The sequence below is a fragment of the Condylura cristata genome, unplaced genomic scaffold, assembly GCF_000260355.1.
Source record: "Condylura cristata isolate star-nosed mole 26May11 unplaced genomic scaffold, ConCri1.0 scaffold00027, whole genome shotgun sequence".
Classification (NCBI taxonomy): Eukaryota; Metazoa; Chordata; class Mammalia; order Eulipotyphla; family Talpidae; genus Condylura; species Condylura cristata.
This window is the reverse complement of record NW_004567128.1, coordinates 27,219,267-27,232,217: the sequence shown is the minus strand read 5'-3', so window position 1 is coordinate 27,232,217 and position 12,951 is coordinate 27,219,267. Positions and strand designations below refer to the sequence as shown.

General features: G+C 44.3%; 1 protein-coding gene across 1 annotated transcript in view; it reads left to right on the top strand.

The window, feature by feature from the left end:
* The window catches only part of ZNF41 (zinc finger protein 41), a 722,252-nt gene that overhangs the window by 228,379 nt on the left and 480,922 nt on the right, over positions 1-12,951 (top strand). The gene's annotated exons all lie outside the window — the stretch shown is intronic.

The following is a 12,951-nucleotide window of genomic DNA, read 5'->3' as shown; positions in this document are numbered from 1 at the left end:
GATCACCTCCAGGGTGGGGATCGAACTCGCATTGAAGTGGCTGCAGCAAACTTCATGACTTCATGGTGCTGCACTTTAGTTACCATTGTGCCACCATGGACGGTCCCTCTATGTTTTTTTTTTTTTTTTTAAGATTTATTTATCTATGCATATAAGAGCTGAAGTACAGGCCAGAGGTGCGGAGGGATGGGGTGGGGTGAGCATATTCACCAGAGACAGTAGGGAACAGAACAGGCAGATTGACTGAAATACACTGCTGAGAGGAGCAGTAGGGGGCCAGGAGAGGTCTGCCTCGCCATGGGGGTCAGCTCCCTGGTCACAGATGGAACTTGTGCTGCAGTGGCTGCAGATAGCTTCACAGTGCTACACTTTAACCCATTTTGCTACTAAGGAGGGCCCTAGGGAAGTTTTCATTTTGAAAAACTGAGCTCAGAGGGATCAGCTTAGGATCTGATCTTGAAAAAGATGAACATACACAGAAAGTCTTTTTAGATCAAACACAGGCAGGTAGCACTTGGCATATCAGAATCCAACTCCTGCCATCTGAAAGAAAGCCAATGCTTTACTTAGCACCAGCGGCGAGACCAAGTTAGCCGTGCACTGAGTTAATCAAGCCTGTGGCAGGGTCCTTCTATTTGCTTTTCCATAATGCATCCTTACGGATGCTCCTTGCCCCACTGTGCATTGAGTCGGGGAACCAGCACAGCCCACACAACCTGGCTTCCCGGGTGAGCCCAGGCATCACACTCAGTACTTTATAAAGACCCGTAGAGAGACGCTGGATGGTCTCAGAGCATCTTTGGGAGCCCATCTGTCTGTGTCATCAGATGTTTGGGACAGAGCGTGGGCCCGTGACAGCCCTTGGATTAATCAGCTGTTCGTCAGAGCAGCGTTGGCACCTTCAGAGGGTGGAATTTCCAGATGAAGGGGCAGTGGAGTGCTCTTTTGGTTCGCTGGGTGTGTTTGCTGGGAGCGAGGGGGCAGATGGACAAGCCAGCCTCTTGGGGAATGCCAGCACCTGCCATTCCGGGCTTCTTAAGCAGCAAATATCTTTGGCAGAGTAGGGAGAGTCTTGTTTTCTGGAGGTGGGGGAGGGGCTACTGGTTGCAGAAAAGGCAGCGGACTCATCCTTTGCTCAGAAAAACCAAATTCCAGAGTGCTCCCTCCCATTTGTTGTTTAAAAAGTTTATGATACTTTTTATGATAAAAAAAACTTTGTGATACTTTATTAAATTGGCAAATCATGGCCATAGAGCAATTTAATTTTCCTTGCTGGACAGAAATGTCCTGGCTGCACCTGTGGAAAAAGAGCAGCTGTTAGGAAAGCCAGTTTGGGGATGGGGACTGGAAATAGAAGTTGCTCTCAGAAGCAATTTGACAGCAGTTGGCATAAAATTGGAACTTAATTTGAGGTTTTTACGGTCTGAGAGACTGAGAGGCATTTGTCTGATAGTCTCTGGTGGACAGTGATGGGGGTTTCTGGGGTGATGAGCTGTAGGGATATCAGTGGCTGGGCGCGGTCTGGATCAGCCATGGAGACATCCCTGACCACGGACTGGAGTCAAACAGATGGAGCCCGTGGGGCTAGATTCCTGCCATTGCCCCCTGGACATGGCAACACATCTACCATCACAGACTGGGCACAAAGCCAAAGGTTTTGTATTTGATACTGACCTTTTGCATTCTTCAATGATGCACCTTTATTGCAAAGATCACCCAACAAGGGGTGGATAGTCAAAGTATTCTAAGTATTCTAAGGGGTCTGGAGATAGGACAGGAGTCAAAGGAATACTTGGCAGAAATTTTTCTGTTTCCCATGGGCTGGTAAACAAGAGATCAAAAACCAGATGGCTTCAGGCCCAGACACCCTGCTGCCATGAATTCACTTGGCCCTTTGTGTTTTGTTTTGTTTTGTTTTGTTTTTAACTTATTTCTCCCCAGACTGGGCATTCCTGAGCTATCTCCCCACAGCTTATCAAGTTGGCTGCTATGGGACAAGGGAGTTCCAGACCCAGAAGAAAGGGAGTGAGGCAGCCCTGAGGCAGCCCGAGCCGCAGGCTGGGTGCCCGCAGCTGGCAACAGCAAGTGGGCTTTAGCCAAGTCCGCGCTCCCTGCTCCCTGCTTTCTGGGGCAATAAAGTTTAACTGCTTTGTTCTCAAAGCTCAGCCCTAAAACCTATGCAGACCCCCGGCCCTGGCACTTTGGGGAGTCTCCCTGGAATGCACTTTCCTTGCTCTTTCGCTGGTCAATAAGCGCTGACTCCTTACCTGCCCTCCGCCTCTGTGCGGGCCTCTCTTCAGTCTTGCCCAGAGGGTCTCCTGGCTTGGCAGTGGGGCTCCTCGGTCCAGTCCATACCTCCAACTCCAGGTGGGTAACACAGTGGACAGCAGCTGGATGGGCTGAGGGCCCGTGAGCCCCTGTCTGTGATATTTCCATGCTCCTCACCACTGGCAGAAGGATTTCAGACTCTGCCTTGTTTCACTTTCTCTTGGTCTGCACACCTCAGTAAGGCAGTTTGGTTACGGACTATGACTGTCCTCAGGAAGGGATCATATCCTGTTGGATTCCTCCTAGATAAAAATCAGACAAAAACTGTGGGTTCTAGAAGCCTGTTTTGAAAACTGAGGTTTCTGCCTTGCCATTCCTGGACCAGATATATTTTTCTTTCTCCTAGCAGCAATCCCAAGAGGCCTAGTTGGTGACTCTTCGGGTGGTAGCTGAGCACACAAAGGGCTTGGCGGGTGCTCTCCCTGGTGGAGCAATGGATTAAAGCACCGCACTATGAAGCTCACAGAAGCCACTGTAGAACGAGTTCAATCCCAGCCAGGCCCCAGGCCACGGAGGTGACCCACATAGCGCAGCAGACCTCTCCTGACCCGCCCGCTGCTCCCCTCAGCAGTGTACTTGGTTGATCTGCCTGTTCTGCTCCCACTCTGTCTCTGGTGAAGCCTCTCACTGCCCCTGCACCTTTGGCCTGTATCCCACTTCTGTATATACAAATAAATAAATCTTTTTTAAACAAAAGGGCATAGGGGATTTAAACTTCTTCCTGGCTCAGTTGCCTTGGTTCTCTTACTGAATGGACAGGGTCCTAGACCAAAAAGGCAGTGAGGATACTGAGTGCCCCAGTCACTGAATTCCCCTACTGTGGCCCACAGTGACCAGGAGACGACACATTTCTGTAAGTGTCATACAATTGCGTTTGGTCCTCTCGCACCTGACCCTTGTGGATGACTTATCTTTGCTTTTGTAAACTTGGTCTTGGGCAATAACTGAGAAAATCAGGGTACTAGATATGTAGTCTAGACCCCTTTAGAGGGGGGGGGAAGCTGGGTATATATTTTTTTCTTACTTTATGCTATGCTGACCCAGGGGAATAGCCACCAGAAGTGTCTTTTAAAATTCCACTGAAAATCATCTTTTTGTTCTTTGTGGTTTTAGGGGACTCATGAATGCTGAACCCCACAGGCTACCAAAACTATATGATTTCAACTTCAGTTTTGAAGATCTTTTAGCTTAAAACGGGTTGTTCTGGGCCTCCCTGGTGGGCAAAGGGTTAAAGTGTAGCACTGAAGCTCTCCACAGCTACTGCAGCATGAGTTCAATCCCTGGCTAGGAAGCTGACCCACAGGGCACAGCAGACCTCTCTCCTGTCTCACCTGCTTCTCCCCTCAGCAGTGTACTTCGTAGATCTGCGTGTTCTGCAACTTAGTCTGTTTCTGGCAAATTCTCTCAACCCCCCCCCACCTCTGGCCTGTACCCCAGTCCTTATATGTATGAATAAATCTTTTTTTTAAAAAAACTGGTTGTAAAAATAATGAACAACCATATACCAGAGACATTTTGTGGGGGTGGAGTGGAAAATGGGATCAAAAACGGGGGTGGGGAGTGGGGGAGAGAAATGCACGGGATTATGGTGATGGCACATGGGTGATTTGGTGATGGGAAACCCGCGGGGATTACAATCGAGATGGAAAAAAAAAAGTTCCAAATTGTTTTAAAATTAACTTTTGTTATTAAAAAAAAATCAATAAAAAAAAACCTAAAAAGAAAAACAACTGGTTGTTCTTACTTTGTCAGGTTTCTTTGATTGTTTCATATGGGAGGGTAAGTCTCTTCCCTGTCCATTTTTGATGGAAGCAGAACCACAATCACATATTTTTCTCCCATGTAACCTCTTGATATGACTTCCAAGAAATGTAGATGGAACTAAGCAATTAACTTTCAAATAATTCTTACTGAATTAAAGTAAGTCTAAATTAAACTAAGTACTGTAAGTAAAAACAAATTCACAATCACACCTTCTTCTCCAATACCAGTTAGAATAAATTTATGTATAAATAACTTAGAATCACCTATTTTCTGTAAATAATCTTTTTCTAGTAAAAATATATCCAAAGCCACTCTTTTCTAAAGTAACTTTGTCATAGCAAGTTTAGATGAACTTCAGCAGTATTTGTGAGGGCAAGCTCAGTAAAAACATGAAGCAATATATTCTTCTTAAGAGTAACTTCAAAAACTATGTTCACTCAGGTAATACTGAACACATTATGTTTTAGGGGCATAGTTTACACCTCTACAAATGCTCTCACATGTTCTCACACTGCACCCTCCACCGAGAGTCTTCCACTGTAGTCCATTGAGCACCTTCCCCACTTTGACCCTGTCACCTCATCCCCTTCTGGTAGCCTCAGTTCTGCTGTCATATATTTTTTAAAGATTCGTTTATTATATATGCATCCAGAACTGGGGTACAGGCCAGAGGTGTGGGTGAGAATATTTACCAGAGACAGAGTGGGGAGCAGAACAGGCAGATCGACAGAGTACACTGCTGAGGGGAGCAGGGGGCGGGTCAGGAGAGGTCTGCCGCGCCAGGTGGTCACCTAGGGGGCGTATGGAACTCCCACCAAAGCAGCTGTGGCTCGCTTGCTGTGCTGTACTTCAACTGTTGTGCCACCAGGGAGGGCTCTCTGCTGTCATATTTTAAGGCTTATTTTGGTTTGTTTTTATGTTTTTATCTGTCCATTTTTTCATATATATTCCACATGGATGAAATCATTCAGTATTTGTCTTTCTTCTTCTGATTTATTTTAGCATAATCTCCTCCAGTTCTATCCCTGCTGTTGCAAATGACACGACTTCATGTTGTTTTTATGAGTAGTATTCTGTTGTGTGTGTGGACTACATTTTAATACTCATTTGTTGTTGGGGTCTTATTCCCTTTCCATACCTTGGCTGTTGTAAATAGTGCTTCATTCAAGAGAGGAGTGAATATTTCCCTTCAAATGAATGTTTTTTAATTCTTTAAGTAGATACCTAAAAGTGGAATTGCTAGAGTACAAGATAGATCTAGTTAAAAAAAATAACTTCCTGGGCCCTCCCTGGTGGCGCAGCAGGTTAAAGCACAGCACTAAGAAGCTAAAGCCACTTCAGCATGAGTTCGATCCCAGCCCTGGAAGTGATTCACATGGTGTGGCAGACCTCTCCTTATCGGCCCCCTGCTCCCCTCAGCAGTGCACTTCCTCAGTCGGTCTGTTCCGCTCCCCACTCTGTCTCTGGTGAATCCTTTTACCACTCCTGCACCTCTGGCCTGTACCCCAGTTCTGGATGCATAAATAAATAAATCTTAAAAAAATAAAAACCCAAAACCTCCTAATGCTTATTAGAACACATCTTTTTTCTTTAAAAAGATTTATTTATGTATGCATACAAGAACAGAAGTGTGTATGTGGGAGGTAAGAGGATTCACTAGAGATAGAGTGGGGAGCAGAACAGGCAGATTGACTGAAATGCACTGCTGAGGGGAGCAGTGGGCCGGTCAGGAGAGGTCTGCTGCATCATGTGGGTCAGTTCTCTAGCCAGGGATCAGACTTGTGCTACAGTTGCTGTGGAAATCTTCACAGTGCTGTGCTGTAACTCCTTGTGCCACCAGTGAGGACCATTATTAGAACAAATTTTATTATTATAAACAGTATATGTAAAAACAAGATTAGGAAAACACATTTTTCCACAAAGTCAGAGTTAAGGTTAAGTTTAGGGATGACAGTGTTGAGGTTATTGTTAAGTTTAGGATTAAAGTAAAGGTGAGGCTCTGAGATCTAGTTAACTTTATGATTAGGGTCCGGGTCAGGGAAAAATTTTGTAGTCAGTTAGAATGAATGTCAATTTCAGAATCAGTGTCAGGATGAGTCAAGTTCCTTTTCAGGATCAGAATTAGGAGAAAGCGTAGAAGTAGGTCATGTTCTCAGTGATAGTGATCTAGTTAAATTTAAGTTAAGATCAGGTTCATGGTTGGAGGTAGGTTCAGGGTAAAAATCAACTTTAAGGTTGGGCTAGAGGTTAGGGTCATGATCAAGTAATGTTTAGGATCTAGTTTATGCTTAACTTTAGGGTTAGGGTATATAGTCAGTTTTAGAATCAAGCTTTTGTGGGTTCTCTTTAACGTGAATGTCAAGTTTATGGTTAGAGTCAGAGTTAGGTTTGGGTTGAAGTCAATGTTTCATTGTTCAATTTTAGGATCATGGTTAGTTATAGGTCAGAAGCAGTGCCAGGGAGCCCTTACTTGTGGTTGACTAGTTAGCAGACAACAGTTGGGATTGGAGGAGTATATCCTGAGGTTGGGATCCCCCAGTTCCATGGCACGCTTCTTCTAAAAGGTGCTTAAACCCTTTGTGTTGGCCCCCCTGGATTTTCCAACAACGCATCACAAAACTTCTGTACCCTCTACACAGATCCCTGGGATCTTCTGGTGCTGGTCCTGTTCCTCCTGGAACGCCCTAGGTCATGACATGTTAAGGGTCAGAGGGAAATTAGGACTATATTAGTGTCAGACTTCAGATGATTCTTGGTCTGCTGAAATCACATTTAAAAGGTTTCTTCACAGAGAGGAGGCCTTCAGGGACTTTTTCCAGATGAAAACCAAGGCTGGGAAGTCACTGGGGTTTATTAGCACAGTTACCCTGGTGCAGAAGTACATTAGGACATTCCTCAAAATGCCTTTGCACCCCCTACAGAGGTCCTCTGGTGCAAATCACATTGCTCGCAGAGGTAGAAACTGGGGTCCCAACAAGTCTAATTTCGTGAAAAATTTCTTTTTTAATGATATGTATGTGTGTGTGTGTGTGTGTGTGTGTGTGTATTACATCATTCTTCATTTTGTGCCTTTTTCCATCTCAGTTGTAATCCCCGTGGACTTCCCACCACAGATTCACCCGTGTGCCATCACCACAGTCCAGTGCACTCTCCCCACCCCAGTTCTGATCCCATTCCCCTTTCTACCCTTATAAAATGTCTCTGGTTTATAATTGTTCATTGTTTTCATTTTTACTCTATTACATTTGTTTCTCTTTTTTCCCCTCCTGATCCCTTATGCTCCTGCTATGAGTGAAACCATCTGTGGTGAAAACTTTCAAAGGACCAATAAGCCTTCCTTACTTTTCTCCAGCGTCACCTGCTGAGAGCCAGGTCTGGAAAACAATAGGGTTGAAGTAAAACAATTAGTTTTCTACATGTGGTGAGCTTGATCTGTGGCTTATTTTTATTTATTTATTTTTTTTAGGGCTAGGTACCTGGAGGGGATCTCTTAAAAGTCCTCTGCACCTTAAAGGTCCTTGGGAGTTGAGTAGTTAACTCAGCTTCTGGAGTAAAGTTGAGCAAGTCAATCAAGCTTTCAGGAGATGGTGTAAGAGAGTGACCAGGACAATGTCAGCTGGCTAGCTGACTGCAGAGTGAAAGAACATAAGTCTCCGCTTCAGGTCCAGATCAGGCCTAAGGTCTCAGTTTCCTGAAACCTTACAGAGGGAACCTCCCCACCCCCCGAAAGTCAGATCACTTGGCCATGACTAATCAAGTGTCAACCCACCATATGGTGATCACCTCAGCCAATCCACGTACTGTAGCCCACCGTAAGGTGATCTTCTGAGTACTGTGAGTTAGCATAATGAGACCTCATCTCCTTAGCCAATCCAAGTACTGTAGCCTACCATAAGGTGATGCCCTCAGCTAATCCGAATGCTGAAGCCCACCATAAGGTGATCCCCTCAACCAATCTGAGTATTGTAAATCAGCATAATGGAAACTTCAAAAACCCAGTGTAACAGATCCTCGGGGCTCTTGACCACCACTGCTGTGTCGGAGGAGTCTGGAGTCCAGGCTCGAGCTTGCCAATAAAAACCCTCATGCCTTTGTATCGGATCATCTCTCTGATGGCTTGTGGGATTTAAAATCTGGGCACAACCAGAGGATGTCATTAGGTGAGAATTCAAGTAATCCCTGTTCTACAGATTGCTCCCCTGCAAGATTTCTGTATCTTTCACACTGGCCCCAAGGATTGTCTTATGGGATACTACCTCCTCCCCCACATAATAAATTGGGCCATAGACCCACCCCTGATAATTATTGGAAGACAAGCTGGATGCAGGCAGTGGGCTTCTTGGGGCATCGGTTTCCTCTGATGTAAGTATTGCCCTGAAAGGTCACTGAACTCATCAAGGCAATCCCAGGGTTGCCTTGTGCCATTCTCACTGACTTTATCTTCCTTTTCTCAAGAGATGTCAGGTTGCGTGTTTAACATGTGCTGGTATTTGGGTCACCCTTGTCCCCGGTGGGTCTTTCCTGAAAGATTTGTCTGCATCCTTGGTGATGGTTCCTGTGGTGTACTATACACCAGTCTCACGGCTCTCCAACACTCTCTACCCATAAATGGACCTGCCAGGGGTCTGGCACAACCAGCCAGAGGGTAGAAATGCCCTGCTCAAGTTATCTTATTGTTTTTGTTTATCTAGCATCTGTACCTTCTGTGAAGAATACAATGGCTGGCTCTGCCAGTCTCTCCCTACTCATTTCTCCCCTCCCCTCCCCTCTCCTTCCCTCCCCGCCCCTCCTCTCCCCTCCTGTTCTCTTCTCTATGAAATGCTCTGTTGAGAACCAGGTGGTAGACAGTTTTGGTGACCACTTGTCAAAGCTGGGACTTAATCTTTGCATTGAAAATTGAAGACTTCATTTTGGGATTAAAAAGATTTAGATTATGGAGCTGAAACTGGAACTTAGCATCTAGAAGGGGAGTGGTGATTAGATCTGTGAAGGGGAAACTGGGGAACATAGTTGCTCATGGCACAGATTAGGACTTAACATTTGGAGGCAGAAGTCCCAGTGGATTTCTGGCAGGAGAGGTCAAGATTCAGTCTGTGGAATAAGAGGCTGGAATTAAGTCTCTGTGGCAGAAATTAGGAATTAAGTTTTGGAGTTATGAGTAGGCTCTAGAAGGGGAACTGGGGGAGATAGTAACTGACAACAGAAGTGGGAAGCTCGTATCTGGTAGGAGAAAAGTAAGACTCAGTGTCTGGGTGAAGGGTCTGGTGTCAGTGCCTGTGAGACTCAATGGACTTCATAGACTCAATGACTGATGGGTAAACGGGCTGAGATTTTACCCTACTTGCCAGCTAACAAGCTATCCCATTTCATGGATGCAAACAGAAAACACAAGACTCCTGGGTCAGAGATAAAGGACTTTATTACTCATAGAGTATCAGTGTGATATTTGAGCTGGTTCTCCAAGGGGGCATCTAGGTAGGCCTAGATGCATGCTTGTAACATAATTGGTTGTATTATAGGGAAGGAACACTGAATGTGGGGGGATTAATTTCTCTTATAATAAGCATTAACAAGCCCGACTTTTGTCCGGAAGAACATGGTACTTCATTACTCAAGGAAGATTGCTGCAAAAACAACTCAAAAAATGGCCTGTGTAAAAAGTAGTCAGGGCCTTACATTCTTGACCTGCCCAGCAAGAAACATGCAGAGAGAAACCCTCAGGGATGATGGAATGTTGCCTCTCGTTAAGTGAGGTTGACACATAGCCTACTTCATGTATTGATAAGATGTTCTGATCTGGGGTTTGAAGGTTGATGTTTCAATTCACTGTCAAGCAGATGTCTATTTAGATGGCCATTTGGGAAATGGCCAGAAAAGACTCAGCTAGTGTAGTGCAAAGAGTTGTGTTTGTCGTCGGAGAGGTATCTACTACCAGAGAAGGGGATAGGAGTTGAGTTCCAATAGGTTGAATAATCAGGTACTTGGGGCCTGGAGAGAGCAGGAGAGCCAGTCTGGGGACTTGGGACACCTGAATTTCCAGGAAATCCCCTCCTGATTGTCCTTAAATGTCACCTGGGATCCTGGAGCTCCTCAGTTATTCCATCATCTCCAGCCTATCTTGAAGATAGAGAAATAGGCTTGTAGAGGTTGGGTTAAGAGGCTAGCCTGCTGTTGTGTGAGAGTGTGAAGATGCCATATTTTGTGTCTCAGATTACCCCTTGTCTCCTGATGGTCCATAACAAAGTCCTCTATACCTTCCTTGGAGTTCTGGAGTCGTTGCAAGTCTTGTTGCTCTCTGAACTCCCTTGGTTGAGAAACAGATGGGAAAAGACCAACCAGAGGTCAAGCAACTAGGAGACCACAGTGAGAGCTGGGGGAGGGGCTGGCCTGGAACTTCAGTTCTGCCAAACTCTTGGAAGATTCCCAATGAAAAAGCTTTTCAGGTTGGGCTTGAGCCCAGGCATTCATAAAGAACATTATGGAGTTGCTTTTCCCAGCTCCTGACTTGCGTGGATTGGATCCTGATTAATGTATAGAAGAGTTTTGAGGACTGAGCTAATTCTTTTCCTGAGTCCAAGACTGACCACTGAGGGCACAAACGTGTGACAGGCTCAAGTAACACTGCAAAGCCTGTGAAAACAGAACTAACAATGGAACCACACTTACATTAAACAAGATAGAACTTGTGGACTGAACCTAACTATGTAGGTTGCCTGCTAAAACAAATATAACAACATTCTTCATAGGATTTAAACAACATCTGCAGACTCATCTAAAATCACTCAACATACAAATGACGAAATGCTCAATTCAAATGGAGAAAGACAACCACCAGGTGCCAAAAATGAGATGATGCAGATGTTGGAATTATCTATCAAATTCTTTAAAACAGCTAGTACAACAATGATTGCATGAGCAATCATGAAAATTCTCAAAACAAATAGTAAATGAAAAGTCTTAGAATAAAGATATAAAGTTAACCATGTAGAAATTTTAGAACTCAGAATAACCAAAGCAAACCAAACAAAACCCAAAAACCACACTGGATGGACTCAATAGTACAATAGAAATAACAGAAAGACAGAATCAGTGATATTGAAAATAGATCAATAGATGTTAATTAACCTGAGGCCCTCCTTGGTAGCGCAAAGGGTTAGGATGCAGCACTGCAAGCTGGCTACAGCTGCTTCAGTGCAAGTTCAATCCCCCACCCCAGAGGTGTTCCACATGGCGTGGCAGACCTCTCCTGACCCGCCCGCTGCTCCCCTCAGCAGTGTACTTTGTCACTCGGCCTTCTGCTCCCCACTCTGTCTCTGGTGAATCCTCTCACTGCCCCTGCACCTCTGGCCTGTACCCCAGTTCTGTATGTATAAGTAAATAAAATCTAAAAAAAAAAAAAAAGTTAACTAACCTGAACAATAGAGAGAAAAAATATTAAAAATAATTTATCTGAGCCTCAGGTATCTGTGTAACAATAAAAATTTTATATTCAAGTCATTGGAGTCCCAGAAAGCCTCCTGAGGCAGAAACAAATCATTTGAAGAAGTAATGGCCCCAAATTCCCAAGTTAAGTAAGACAGATCTTGAATCTACAGATTTAAGAATCTGAGTAAGTCTCAGAGGATTAACCTAAGAAATCCCTATCTAGAGACATCATAAACAAATTATCTAAAACTATAGACAACATGAAAATTCTTGAAATCAGCCAGAGGAAAAGACTTATTACCTGTAGAGGAATAATTATGTCAATAACTGAAGATTTCTTAATGGAAACAACAATACCAGAAGGAATAGCACAATAATGTTAAAAAGGTTGAAGAAAAGAACTATCAACCATGAATTTCATATTTAATGAAAACAGCCTTCAGGAATGAAGGTAGACAGAGACATGATCCTAGAAAGGAAAAACTAAGATAATTCATAACTAGCATACATGCTCTAAAAAAATTAAAGGGAGTTCTTCAGACAATAAAAAAAGGATACAAGAAGGAAGCTTAGAACATGAAGCATGTTGAAAAAAATGGTGATATCTTGGTAAATGTAATAGACTGTTTTTCTTGTGCTTGATGGTTCAAATGGATGATTTTTTAGTGTGTATGGATAGAGTATATAACACGTTTTCTAACATGGAAGAACAAGAGTAAAGGGACTTATATGGTGGAAGGCTTATATATTGCAAGTAAATTGGTACAATACTGATTCTAAATAGACTATGAAACATTAAGTACTACAGGTACCGTAGTACCTTTGCAGAAGGTCTCTGTATCATCAAAACCATATGGTCCAGGGTCTCCCTGGTGGCGGAAGGGGTTAAGTCTTAGGACTATGAAGCTATCGGCAGCCATTTCAGCACAAGTTCGATCTCTGACCAGAGAGTTGACCCACATGGCACAGCAGACCTCTCCTGTCTCACCCTCTCAGCAGTGTATTTCAGCCAATCTGCCTGTTCTGCTCCCCACTCTCTCTCTGGTAAATTCTTTCATCACCCCACACTTCCGTCCTACACCCCAGTTCTTGCATGCAAAAATAAATGAATCTTTAAAAACAATACAAGGGCCCTCCCTGGTGGCACAGTGGATTAAAGTGCAGCACTATGAAGCTCTCCACAGCCACTGCAGCACAAGTTCAATCCCCTGTCAAGGTGACCCACATGGCGCAGCAGACCTCTCCTGTTTTGCCTGCTGCTCCCCTCTGCAGTGTTTTTCAGTCCATCTGCCTGTTATGCTCCCCACATTGTCTCTGGTGAAAGCTCTAACCCCATGCACCTCTGGTCCGTACCCCAGCTCTCGATGCATAAATAAATAAATCTTAAAAAATAAAAACAAAACAAAAACCATGTGGTCCCTTGTTAAAACTGTT